The 14,686-nt window shown below is 31.8% G+C and overlaps 1 pseudogene; it reads right to left on the reverse strand.

The window, feature by feature from the left end:
* Positions 1-5,626: 5,626 nt before the first annotated feature.
* LOC143053669 (uncharacterized) lies at positions 5,627-8,274 on the reverse strand (annotated as a pseudogene).
* Positions 8,275-14,686: the final 6,412 nt, after the last annotated feature.

A 14,686-nucleotide genomic window follows, 5' to 3' on the forward strand; every position in this document is an offset into this window, starting at 1 on the left:
AAATGAAATAGCGTTCCAGTTGGCTTCAAGTGGAATTTTATCTTCAGTCCACATCTGAAACTAGAGGCTCGAAAGAGCCTGTGTGTTGCTCACCTTGATCTATGTGCATATCATAAACTAAGGACATAGATCGATGTGTTTTGATGTTGGTGATGTGTTTACTGAACATTCTTAGTGCTTACAAATATCTCTATCTAATGAACCTATGAATCTAGGTGATGTCTTATTTGGAGGTCTATAAAATTAGCTCTACATTATTGCTGTTAACAGTTTATCTCTATTTATAATAATATTCAAGATAATAAGCAAAAGCTGCAAAATTTTTATAAAATTACAAATTCAGGGGCAGCAACCCAACAACATTTTGCCTGTTTGTTACAGGAATTTCAGGGCAGATAGACCTAGACCTAACGAAACAAATTTAAACGCGTCCGATTTGCTTGAAATGCTTTGGTTTCTGAGATTAAAAAAAAAACTGCATTTTACCCTAGTTACAATTTTTTGGCCATCTTTGTTCGCAGGATGGCATCATTTAACACATTTTTAAAACTAGATATTCTTATGATAATTGTGGACAAGTTTGGTTAAATTTGTTTCAGTAGTTTCAGAGAAGAATTTTTTTGGTAAAAATTGACTATAAAAGGCAATGACTCATTAAGGGGTCAACTGACCATTTTGGTCATGTTGACCTTTTTGTAGATCCTACTTTGCTGAACATTATTGCTGTTTACAGTTTATTTCTTTCCATAATAATATTCAAGATAATAACCAAAAACGGTAAAATTTCCTTAAAACTTTCAATTCAGGGGCAGCACGATTACGGACGCCAAGTGATAAGAAAAGCTCACCTGACCTGAAAGGGATATAGTTTAAATTTTCCCTTTCCATATTGGTCAAAGTGTTCAGAACATGGAGAGTTTCTAATTAAAGGGACCTTTATCTTCTGTTTGTGAACGCACTCACTCTATTAAATGGTTTGACCTATGTAGTTTTGATTACAATTTGTAATACAAATAGGACAGGTTGTGCAATAATTAATATTTTCAGATTTACAGTTCATGCTTTTATTCAGTTTAATTGCTGTTCCTGATTTCAGAGTTTTACTTCTAGCATTTAGCACGTTCCACATCTGGGATCCCCCAATTTTGTATTTCTGCCACCTTTTGGGTACTGAATTTTGCTCGTGTCAAGAAGCTTCTTCAGATTTGATGCTTGTGGCAGCTCCCAATAAGTCATGATTCATCGACTAGATCTTTCATTTTCTTTGCTTGATGCAAAATAGGTAAAAAAAACCTTAGCAGAATTAAAGATCAGTGACTTTTTTATTATCTCCCTTTAAAGGACACCTTTCACTGTGAAAAAGTCCTCTTATTGAATGTCAACCTTGTAGGACAGAATACTTTATCATGAAATAATGTCCAATTGAAGGACACTTTTCACACCATCCGACAAATTAAAATAATTACATTTTGTGTGAAAAAGTGTCAAGTTGGTTGATAGTAAACAAATTAGGTATTGTTACTTAAAAACCAAACAACCTATTCATTTCTACCAGTGATTTTTTCCTTAAAATTTAGTGTGAAGGTATTTCATGATTTGAGGAACTGGGGGTCACCGACTTATTTTTGTCACTATAGCAACCTTAGTTTCTAGTTTCCTGAATATTAACATAATATTTGCTTGTTATCTAAACTCTCAGAAAAATCCTTTATATCAAACCTACAAGCATAGTTCTTGATTCACGTTAAACAGTAGATTTGTATCTATCAAAAACAGATTAAAAAATTTAAGACTTGTATTGTTTTGATCTGTCAAAATATGATTTATTTCATTCCCCCCCAAAAATAAAAACGTTTCCAGTTTTGAAAAATGTCTGCCAGTGATTTATTCATAAAAAATTTCAAGAAGGAAAGTGCCATGTGTAATCTTCGAAATAAAGCAAAAAAAGTGTATGTCACCAACCTTTCAAAAAAGTTATGAGTAATTTTATTTTTATTTTTTATCGTTTGTTTTGAAGAAAAGAGTTATTTATCATTAGAACATTGCATCTAACGTCATAGTACAAACTTTTCTTGCTGGCGCAGTATTTGACAGAAATTGCAAATTGGACTTTTGAAACTCACATTTAAATTTCCAAGAATAAACTAACAACTATATTCACCTTCTTTATTATCCGGTAATACAAGAAATTTTAAAAATGCATGTATCAGTATCAGATCTTATGATGCTGTTGCTGCATAATATTTACCTTCAGAAACACCATCCGTCGGAATGGAAAATTGTTTGAAATAACCTTTCACACCGCTTTTGTTATGATAATCTGTTTTTGTCCTCTGTCCCTCATTAGCTTAATTATTAAAAATACAAAATATGAAAGATGGCATTGGCTATATCAGACTAGAAGTGCATGTGTTTGGGTTTTTTTTGTTCGTGTCAATTTTAGAAGTTTGCCATAACGAACTTATTCGCTACTGTTGACAGACGGACACACATTGACAAAATCATGAAGGAACTTCTTTATACCTTTATTTTTTTATTAAATTTATAACTATTTAGTTTTAGTTTTAACCACCGAAAAATTTGAATTTATTTCACATTCGCTGAGTATTCATTTTATTTTTATGTTTTGCCTTACAGCTAATTTTCTAATGTATGTAGGGTAAAACTTTAGTTGGCCTCTTTGCTTTGTTTGTATAAATGTTTATTGAAGCTTTGTAATTAAGATTGACATCTTCATATATAGGTATTTAAACCTGTATATAATATTTAAATTCAATTGGACCTTATCAAAAAATAATTATACAAAATATACAAACAAAGAAAGCAAGCTAACCAAAGTGTTGATATACATAAATTAGGTAATTAGCTTCAGTGAAATCAGGGGAAATGGTTCTCTTTTCTCCTTAAGACAATTTGAAATGAAACAAATGACAAAAAACAATGACCCTCTGTCATAATTTTATTTTTACTATTATTTTGTGAAATAAGCAGTATAAAATAATAAATTTTAACTTCATTGCAAGATCTGACATTATTTTACGAGAATCATCCAGACAATAGTTTCATACATACGTTGCCAGTATGTCAAAACATCTAGGAATAATTGTTAATCTGAATACTCAATTTTTGAAAATTGTGACATAAATTTAGAAGGATCATATCATAAGTAACATGTGTATTAAAAGTTTTAAATTGATAGGACTTCAATTTCATAAAAAACTCAGCCTTGACCAAAAACTTCAACCTAAAGTGGGACAGACGGACGAACAGACACAGAGACCAGAAAACATAATGTTATGGTGCATAAAAATAACTTTCATCTATCTAACATTCTAATTAACATGTACACAATCGGTGCAAATGAAAGACAAAATCTACGCTTGTGAAAGATAAAAATAAGAAATGCTGATCCGCACAAATACAAGACAACATCTATACGCATGTGAAAGAATAAAAAAATGAAATGCAGATCGGTGAAAATGCAAAAAGTCGAGATCAAAATTTATATTTGACTATTTTTATTAGAACGAAGGTTAAATATAGTGTATAGTATCTATTGTGTCCATTTTTGTTAAATTTTACATAAGACTAGAACAAACCCGTGAAATCGCTGGTCCGTGAACAAATTAAAGTATATATATAACTATGTGTAAGCCTTATTTTAGCCTGGATATTTAGTCATCTGATAAAGTCATGCTGATTATAAGATGCACAGTTTTCTATACTCTGTTTGAAACCATCGACCTGGAACTTATCAATTATTGGTAATATTAACTATTTGAAAAACATAAGGGCCTGGAATGAAGTAATTTGTCATCAACAGCATTGTCCAATATTAATTATAAATAAAGTCGAATTCTTGGTTTTGCTGTTTTGCGTCATGATGGCTAACAAATTGGAAACTGGACCTATACGCTTTATTTTGTCTAGATTTTTAGTATTTTTATTATCATCTTTTAAAGTCATACTGATTAAATTAAAGAACCTTAGTGAGCAAGCTCACATACCCCACGTCCCCACATTGTCATTTGAGAAATTAAATAAGTGTAAGAAAAAATAATTGTATAAGAAAATATGACTAATAATTTCCTGTCAATATGCACATCTACATAGTATGTCCTTATTATCTACAAAATTTCATGAAATTCTGCATGATCGGATCTGGAGGAATAGAAAAATAGGGATTGTATGCAAGTAAAGCTTAGATTTATGTAAAAAAACAGAGACTTTTAATTAGTTTGATCTATAACAGATTTCCATTGTGATTAAGTCACTAATACAAGTATGATATATTCATGCCAGCATTTGTTGTTTACAAAGAGTCCTACACAACTTCAATTTAAATACAATCAAAAGTCAAGAACACCCTCGACCCTAAGCCAAAGGTGCACCCTTAGCTAAAATAAATGGTCTTTTACCATTCAAATCCAATTGTTTTACCATTTAAAACCCAATTTCCATTAAAAATCCATTTAATTACCATTTTTTTATAAATTACATTGTCATTGATTTTGCAAACCATATATTTTCCCATTTGTTTACCATTTATTCACCATTTATTGAAAAATGGCATTTGAAATTTGGGAAAATAGCCATTAAAACACATTTAAAAAAATAGTAATAAAATTGCTTCCATTTTCGTGTTATAAGAACCATTTTTTTACCATTTATTTTCTTTACCATTTTCTCTCAACTAAATGGTTGGAGTTTTTCAAAAACTATATATATTAATTGCATATATATACTGTAACAAGCTGTATGGAATCGATTCTTTAATTTCCCCCTCTCAAGCTGCTAATGTTTATTTGTTTTTCTTTTCCCAACAGGAAATTGTTTGTATTGAACATGTATGTAAAAAGAAAAATAATTGCTTAAATGATATGTTGAAATTTCAAAAAAATCAACTTAAACATGTTAAAGCATTATAAAGGAAAGGACAATTTAACAAAATCAACTTTAACATTTATTTGTTTCAAATTGTCAAATACAAAATTAATTTTCAACCAAAATATACAAAAATCAGTTCTTAAACATAAAAAAAATCAAGTTTATACACATAAAAAGATGCAACAAACCCTTTTCTTAAATATTTAAATAGTCTGATACAAATTGAAATAAAAAGAGCTAGCTAGACTGAGCATACATGTATATATATGTATAACAAATAACAAAAAGTTACATAATGTAAAATAATATATTTATTAAATATGAATTAAAAATAAGATTTTATCAGAATAACTTTTGAATCATTGAACTATATATATAGTCTTTCTACTTTGTTAAATAGTTGACTCACTTTTGATCTTAGACTAGCATGTTTCCAATGCATATAAAACAATTGCTGGCAAAATAAAATTAATCTTATTTTTTCTAAAAGGTGCATTATATTTATTCTAGGAATAAGCTTTCAGTTGTCTCCTTTGTATTTTACAAACACAATTTAAAAATAAGGTTTATGTCATTTGTATGTGTATGTACACAATTTACTTTAATAATCTTTACAATAATATATATATTGCTTTGTTACTTTAACCTGTATAAGACTGAAGACCAATCCATTTTATGTTTTAATCCTTTGCTTTAGTGTCTAAATAAAGCATCAATACCTCTTGTATTTATTAGGCAAACATTTTATTTGAGGAAAGATAGTAAAACATGAACACAGACAGGAATTAATGAAGGAAGTTTTAACTGTATTTTGATCTATTTTCAATGGGCAACAGTTCAATCACGGTCATAACGATTTGGAGAGGGGCAAATATACTTCTTATCATTTATAACCAAAAAATTGTTAACATTCAAAATACTGTTTATAGGTAAAAAATCAATTTCATCTACTTCCTCCACTTTCCAGACACAACCTACTGGCTGTATTTTTCTAAACAGTTTTAACATTGCTACATTCACAGTACGGGGTGGGTACTTTTCGTCTGATTGAAGAAATGTTAAAACAGAATAAAAATGCAAATTTCCAATCACTATGCATGTTACTATATGTTGTTGTCTTTTCTGAAGTCTTCCGTAACTTTGACTGTATACATAAAACCCCTTTTTATACATGTTAATCCTTTGGAAGCACTTCACCAAAGTGTTTCGAATGCCGCATTTCAAAACAATCAGTGCATGGTCTTTACTAATTGTAACCATTGAAGCACTCCCTACTGGACGGATGCCATCCTCAATTTCGCAATCAAACTGGTGCCTCCCACGCACACTGTCTGTTAGCTCCTTATATAATGAAATTATTTGATCATCTGGTGACTTTTTCAAAAACTTATCGTACATTATTGGGGGAACCTTCAGCATAGCTATAATATTTGTTAGCTGTGTGTCAACACCTTGCGTTCCATGGACGTGTTTAATAATGAATCCATTCAAATCTTCAAAAATAAAACAGTTATTTACATACAAAGGTCCAGTATGCCTTACACAGTCTGCAAGATGTATGATTTGATGAAAATTTAAGGTCATGTATTTCTGGCTATACAAATCTCCGTAAAGTTCTACAAATAATAACAATGCTTTTTCTGTTGTTTGTATTTCGTTCTGCGTCACACCTTCCTTTGATAAAATAAAAATTGCTCTCGCTAGAAGGCAGAAATGCACAAAGTATTCACTGCTTAAAACGTTTTTCAGTATTGGTATTCCCCAATACAACAAAAAGTTTCTGAATTCTGATGATTTCCAATGCACAATATCATCTAATGTTCTAGGAATTCTTGTTACAAAAATTGTTGGTTTAACTTGACGCAAGTATTGATTTACAGATTCCCTTTCATTAAAGAATGAAAAGTTTTCCGACTTGATTTTTTTATCGAACCATAAGGTCAATAACTGCTTTACTATACCAAAACATATACCATGCATATAATCAATCACACAGCTATTTATAACATCGAAAGTGTCTAAATACATAAACCAAAACTTTCCTTTATGACCGTTAACTGTTGTTTTCTGATTTTTCCCATCACGAACTTTATCAGCTGCACTTTGAACATCTCGTCGCACACTCTCTTTTGTCCGTGGAATACCTTTTGGGCATGTTTTATCAAAGGGAAAATATGGGAGATTCCACCAGTGTCATGTTTATATGTTTCTCCTCTTGCTAATCAATACCAACAACTATATTTACCATTAAACTGATTTGAGTTATAACAATAGCACGAGCCGGGAGATCACAGGTACAGGTAAGTAATATACACTTTGAGATAAATTCGGCACCACTGAAATCTGTAAATGTATGACCAATAGTTTCCAACTCCTTAAGTTCATCATATAAAGGTTTTAAAAACGACCACATTTGAGGTTTTTTGTTGCTATCCATACGCCATAGAACATTGAATGTTGACGTTTTTTTCTTTGAGCTATAGGTAATTCGTTTATCAGCATGTACACTGGCCAAATACTAACATTGGATGATTTAAATAATGGAGCATCATCTGTATTCATTGAAAACGAAATATTATTTTTGCCATTCAAAATACCACCATTATCAAAATGCTTTCGATACATTTTTCCGTCGTATATATCAAACAGTTTACTGTCATTATTATTCTTTAAATGTTCAAATCTGTGGTTTCGAACCATATCACAAAAATCCTGGTTCTTCCATAACGACACTAATTGTGAACACAATTTCAGTTGAACAAAGTATGCCATCGAACCAGACTGTGTAACCGATTTATTACAAGAAGGGCAACTCTTACCCTGTTTATTGACAGAGGCATAACAAACATTGCAATAATAAAACACTGTCGGCAGAACATCAAACGTGAACTTCTTAATGAAATTTCTGAAATGGTAAAGACTTCCCATTAACCGATGACTTACTGGCAAAAGACAGGTTATAATTCGTAGCAAGTATGATATAGCCTCGTCCGGGAGACGAAACCGAATCATGAAGCAGCATATTAGTAATACAGTCACTCCTAGTGTGTGTGGAGAGTTTCAATACAAAGGCTGGTCGCTTTTCTCCTCTTTATTACCATCATCCCCCTTTTCAATTGTCGTAGCAATATTATTTTCAACAACTTGTCCAAAATGAACAACTGTCTCTGGTTCGTACGTATCATTTGGTTCTTCCTCGTCAGCTAGTAAATCGTCATTTCTCTATTAAGCTTCTGTCTGCAGCATTTCATTAATTAGATCTTCAATCTCCTCACCCAACGGCTCGTTATTTGCATCGATGTTTGTTTGGCCGTCACTGGAAGTTTCAAGTTCATTTGTCTGTTTTTGAGCAGCACAATTCACTTCAATGGTGTCTGTTACTTCCATCGCTTCATACAATGCGGTGACAGGATTATCGAGTTCTGTCATATTCTCGTTTTCATTAATTGCATCAATTAACCTGATGTCTTTTTCCAAAGGTTCATTTGATAATTCTGTCATACTCTCGTTCCCATTATGATCATGCATATTGTTGACAGTTTCCAAAGGTTTATATACTGCTGTGACAGGATTTATTGAACATGTTATTGCATCATGAAAACTGTTGACTGGTTCAAAATAGCTCGAAGAGGATACAGCTGGTTGTGTGAAACTGCGAGCTACTGCTCACTGATGATACCCCCGCCGCAAGTGGATAATATTAATAGTGTAAAAATATGCAAGTGTTCGGTAAACAGGAAGTTGTCGAGTGATGAATCTGAAAACGCATCACACGGTATAGCTGACTTATATAAATCCTTAAACCAAATTTCAGAAATCTTTGTATTGTAGTTCCTGAGAAAAATGTGACGAAAATTTTCAACTTGGCTATCATGTGTAAAATCATACAAGTGTTCGATTAACAGGAAGTTGTGGAGTGATCAATCTGAAAACGCATCACACGGTATAGCTGACTTAGATAAACCCTGAAACCAAATTTCAGAAATCCTTGTATTGTAGTTTCTGAGAAAAATGCGACGAAAAATATTCATGGGACGGACGGACTGACTGACGGACTGACGGACGGACTGACGGAAGGACAGACAGAGGTAAAACAGTATACCCCCCTTTTTTTAAAGCGGGGGTATAAATATAATGTCAATTGATTGTTATTCACATAAAACCTTAAGATAGGGTAACAAATGCAAATTTTATTATGCACTATTATCATGGTCATTTTTTCTCGATGAAAAGCACCCATGGGTCAAGGACTTTTAGTTTAAGAGGTTGCAAAAATTACAGGGAAAAGTATGTTTCATAAATTTTACTGAATAGCGAAAAGAAAATAAGTAAAGGGTGGTGAAAAATCTGAGAAAGTTTCATTAAATAAGTGGGTTAGGCTGTAGATACAAAATGGGGAACCCTATATGAGACAATGACAAAAAAGAAACTATTTACAAAACAAAATAGGTGCACATTATGATAAAAAAAAGTTAGGAGGAGTTAAGGATACAAATGATATTTGGAAATGTTATGCACCTGTTATGCATGCTTATACTCCAAATATGACAAAGTTCAACTATCTCCCAAAAGAGCAAATATTAATAAAAATCAAAACCCTGGCCACATGCACACCTTCAATATATATGTACAAACAGCCAGCAAAGTGAAAACTTCCTAGCATTGAAACTGTAGGAGGAGTTATCCGGAAACCCTATGCACCTCTTGCAAGTATATACTCCAAAAATGACAAAGTTCAACTATCTCCCAAAAGACCAAATATTAATAAAAAATCAAAACCCTGACCACATGCACACCTTCAATATATGTACAAACAATTTGCAAAGTGAAAACTTCCTAGCATTCAAACAGTAGGAGGAGTTATCCGGAATAACTATATACCTATAATGGGACGGACGGACGGATGGACAGACGGACAGGTGTAAAACAATATGCCCCCCAACTTTTAGTTGTGGGGGCATAAAAAAGATATGGTGTAATTGCCAATGTGACAACTCTTCACAATAAACCAAATTACACAGAAATTAACAACTATAGGTCACCGTACGGCCTTCAACAATGAGTCATTGAAAGTCCATACCGCATAGTCAGCTATAAAAGGCCCCGGAATGACAAATGTAAAACAATTCAAACGAGAAAACTAACTGCCTAATTAATGAACAAATAAAAGAGCGAAAAACAAATATGTAACACAGCAACAAAAGACAACCACTGAATTACAGGCTACTGACTTGGGACAGGCACATACCGTGATACATAATGTGGCGGGGTTAAGCAGACTGACAATCGCAGTATATACATATATATATATGCACGAGTTCGAATCCCAGCGAGGGAAGAACAAAAATTTGCAAAAGCAAATTTACAGATCTAACATTGTTGGGCTGTTATTTAGAGTCATTATATACTCGTCCGAATGTGCATGTGATATTTGCGACTGGTTTCTTTCAATACACTGTGGTATGGGACTTGTCATTTATTACATGCAAAAATGGCGAGGCTTCCCATCTCTGATTTAAAAGTATTACTGAGAAAAAAAGGTACCCACTAGATCATGTTTAGCTGGGGAAAAAATGTCCTTATCATTTCAACCAAAATCGAAATTTTTCAAAAAAATATTGATAAGTAACTACATGACCGATCTTTATAAAATAATTTATACCATAAAATGTAGAAATGTTAAAAGTTTTGCTATCATACATTTGTGTTCTCTTCATCAGTAAATGAAAAAAATCAACACGAAATTTATGGCCAAATAAACAGTTAAACTTCAGACATTTCTCAGTGGCGGATCCAGAGGGGGGGGGGGGTTCTTGGGGTGCGCACCCCCCTTTATTTCGGCCGATCAATGTATCGGGTCATATGTTTTGCACCCCCCCCCCATTTTTTTGCCCTGGGTTAGCACCCCCCTTTCGAAAATTCCTGCATCTGTCCCTGCATTTCTGCACCTTTAGGTATATATTTGATCAAAATCGGCAATGGAGTTTCTCTGCAATATTTTTTTGAAAAAAAATCGATTTTGGTTGAATTGATAGGACTATTTTCGAGTGGGACCTCACTTTTGTCCACTGACTCACGGTACATGACTTGAAAAAAAATAGCTCCCAGTCATGGGGGATTGAGACCTTCTTTTTTTCTGGTGAATAAATTAGAATACCCCACGCCTTACTAACTGGACGACGTGGTTGCGATTTATTGAACAAAGACTATATGATGACACACCCCCCTCCTAAAAAAAAAGTAAAAAAAAGTAAACAAAGAAAAAAAAAACACTTAGCCACCAAGGTTTTTACTTATAATATATATTATATGTGTACATATGTATTTCTGATTTACCTTTCGTCCTGATTTAACATATGGACCTCTCCTCTTTCCTGTGCCAGCCGGACAGCAAATCTCATAATGGCGTCGATTTTATTATTCTGGTCACGTGATTTTCAGTTCAAAAAATGGCATTTTTTAGCAACGGCAATGACGCCACGAAATCGACGGCGTAAAGCTATTTTGTGTATTTAGCATGCTTAACCAAATACATCATTAAATACGGCAGGTTTCAAACTTTAACTACGTTATTCATTTAAGAATGAAAAAATAGAATTTCCTTGATTATTTGATTGGGAAAGATGAAAAAACGTGCCGCGGCCGTGACACTTCTCGGTAAATAAATGTAAATTGAAATGACACACGGAATGGTAACGTAGTTTCCTTTATAGGGATGATACCTCCTGATATTATGAACATGAAATGCCTATTGATACAAAAACTCGCCAGGTAAAACGGCATTGTGTCTATTCAACAAGCCCAAAACTAGCGACCGGCCAAAGGGAGATAACTCGAATGAAAAGTCGTTGAAGGGACGGCTGATCAGAAACGAGAGAAAATAACCATTTCGCTCAATTTTAGTAAGTGAAAGGGTTCATTCTGGGGTAAAATATCCAATAATTTATCAGTGTGCGAAGGAAAATGTGTAAATATGAAAAATACCTTGGATATTACAATTAATCATTGGAATGAGGGCACCTGTGAGGTATCAAGACCCAAACAGTGAGAGAAAGTATAATAGAATGTATGTCTGCTTTGGTAAATCACTATTTAATTACATATTGCATAAAAATATCTGATAATCATCTAGAAATCGGGGAAATTGCAAATATTATTACATATTCAGTTTAAAAAATATATTACTACAGCTTCAGAAGAAATATAAAAAAAAGTTTTCTGTATGGTTATTTTTTTACATAAAGTGAGGGGTTTTGGACCAGTAAATTGTTAGAAAAAAAATACTTGCCCAAAGCTTTGGTGTTAAAATTCCATCATTAAAGGGGGGAATGTTGCAGAATATTCCTTGGTTGCATGTGTATACCTCTATTTTGTCATATATATATATATATATATATACTTTGATGGAAATAATTATTTCATGGCATACTTTTTAGAAGAATCATAAATTATCATTCTTGAATACACATAAATTCTTCATTTTGACTCAGCATTCAGTGATGCAGAAATATATTGTTTCTTAGTAGATCTACATAAAAATATATTTTATAAAGATTATGGGTATAAAATGTACAATTTTGCTGTTATATATTCTATTCTAGAATAATGTTTTTAGAGAATTTCTGTTAAGTTAAGACCCAATGTCAGTTATATCTGTGAACTTATTAAATGTTTATTTCCATTCTAAATATGTTTATCTATGCAAGTAATTATTTTAATATGTGAGGCCTATTAATGATGAACACTGAAATGTAACAACTTCTAGTCACTGGCGATAGGATATCATATATACCCTTGACAATTTTGATTAAAAATTGAATTAATCAAAGTACTCTATAAGAAGGCTTTACCAAAAATGTAATTTCTATGTGTTTGTAAGTAGCAATATTACAAAGTAATAAAAATTTAGAAAAAATAATAAATAATAAAAACAAAATCAGGGCTTTATTTCATTTTGTATTGAGAGACTGATTAAAAAAGTAAAATCTATGCCTAAAATCTATTCCTGAAAAAATAGATGTCATAAAAATATTGCATTTTATATTGAACTTTGTTCTCTGCAGTGGTTTTTCATTCTAACTATATATTTAGATTTGGCCTGATAGTGACACTGTCATGTGTTTTGTTGTGTGCTGTCTCATTTTAGAAAAGGGGTTATATTGTAAAATATAAATTCTGAAATGTAGTAGTTTAAACTTTCTGGGTTTTTTTTTAAATCATTTGGCTTAGATATTATATAAATCCAAGCATAGAATATGGATACCCATACAGTCCTCTTGAGTCATGTCTGTTTAACATTTAAGATAAAGTAAAATTTTATATATTTTTCTAGAATAAAGTAAAACTGAAAATAGCTTTCTCGCTAATTATATGTAATTTAGTGGGATAGTAATGCATGTATTCAAATTGAAAAAAAAACAATCACAACATTCAACAGCTTGAGCCATGGAGTGTGAAAAATAATTATATAATGAATATAACCTTTTTATATAATTCATATAATCTATAGTATAATATAGACAATAGACAATATTTTATTCGCACAAACACATTTACATTAAATGGTTATGGCATACAAAATTAAAACAATAAACTGACAATAGTTAAATTGATTATAACTATATTAGAGTGACAGTGGTATTCACAGCGAAGAAGAAAAAGGCTATAAATATCAACAGTTTACACATTGTTAATGTTCATGAACAATTATAAAAAAGAACACAAACAAAAATTAGGTTGCATATTAAACAAAGTTACACAGATGTTCTTAATAAAAGACAATCATTAATATACTTTATGGTGATTTTTATAATGACTGGTAGACTGCTATTTAAAAGTACAGTCAAATGATTTAATGTTATAGTGGACTGTAATTTAATAAAATTGAAATTAAGATTTTTATTAATATTTTGTATATATATTGACATAATGTTCTCAAATAATATATACCATATGAGACATATGATATATAACCATTTCTGGTAACATATATATATAGACTGAAATATGTGTAATAATGAAGAATTAAAAAAAAAAATACCATGTTGACCTGATATATAAATCCTCAATCATCAAATGCAGGTGCATGCAGCTTAACAATTGTGAAAAAAAAATGAACTAGACTAAGTATTCATTAATAGAGATTAATTTACTAATAGGTAAACTGGATACAGATTGAACAATCATCTATGGAACAATAATTATTATTGAATGACTGCTAGAACCTGGAAGATGAATAGGGAACAAGCACAAGCAATATTATATTATGAAGTGATATCATCTTCATTCATTTGAAATTACATCTGAAAGCTACAAAATAAGGTTCTGACTCTCTTCAAACTGTTTTCCTCTGTTATTTATCTATGATATATCTGATCTCAGAATGTTTACACTGGACATGTCATTCTTTCACTGATTCAGGACAAAACCTGACAAGTGTCACAATAATTTACACCTGGACTTCCCAAAAAATAATGCACTGCTATAAAGGGATGTTATTGGGAGGTTCGTGTACATTTTATTACATGTTTAATGCGCTGAATTCATAACATTTGTGTGATTTATATGAAAGTAAAACAAATTTTGTTCATTTTTAGTATTTTTGTGTACTGGGGCATGAAAAAGGAACATAAATTACACAAAAAATAAGATTTTGTTCATTTCAAATGACATGTTGACTGTCTTTTCATTAGTGGCAAGTCTGTCATATTTCGGAGCTGTTTTAGTCAAGAGCAGAGCAGTTTCATCAAAAAGAGAAGGGAGTCCCCGCAGGGCCTTACCAATTTGTGATGTGTACTGG

Source organism: Mytilus galloprovincialis, chromosome 12, assembly GCF_965363235.1.
Source record: "Mytilus galloprovincialis chromosome 12, xbMytGall1.hap1.1, whole genome shotgun sequence".
In the NCBI taxonomy this organism is placed as follows: domain Eukaryota; kingdom Metazoa; phylum Mollusca; class Bivalvia; order Mytilida; family Mytilidae; genus Mytilus; species Mytilus galloprovincialis.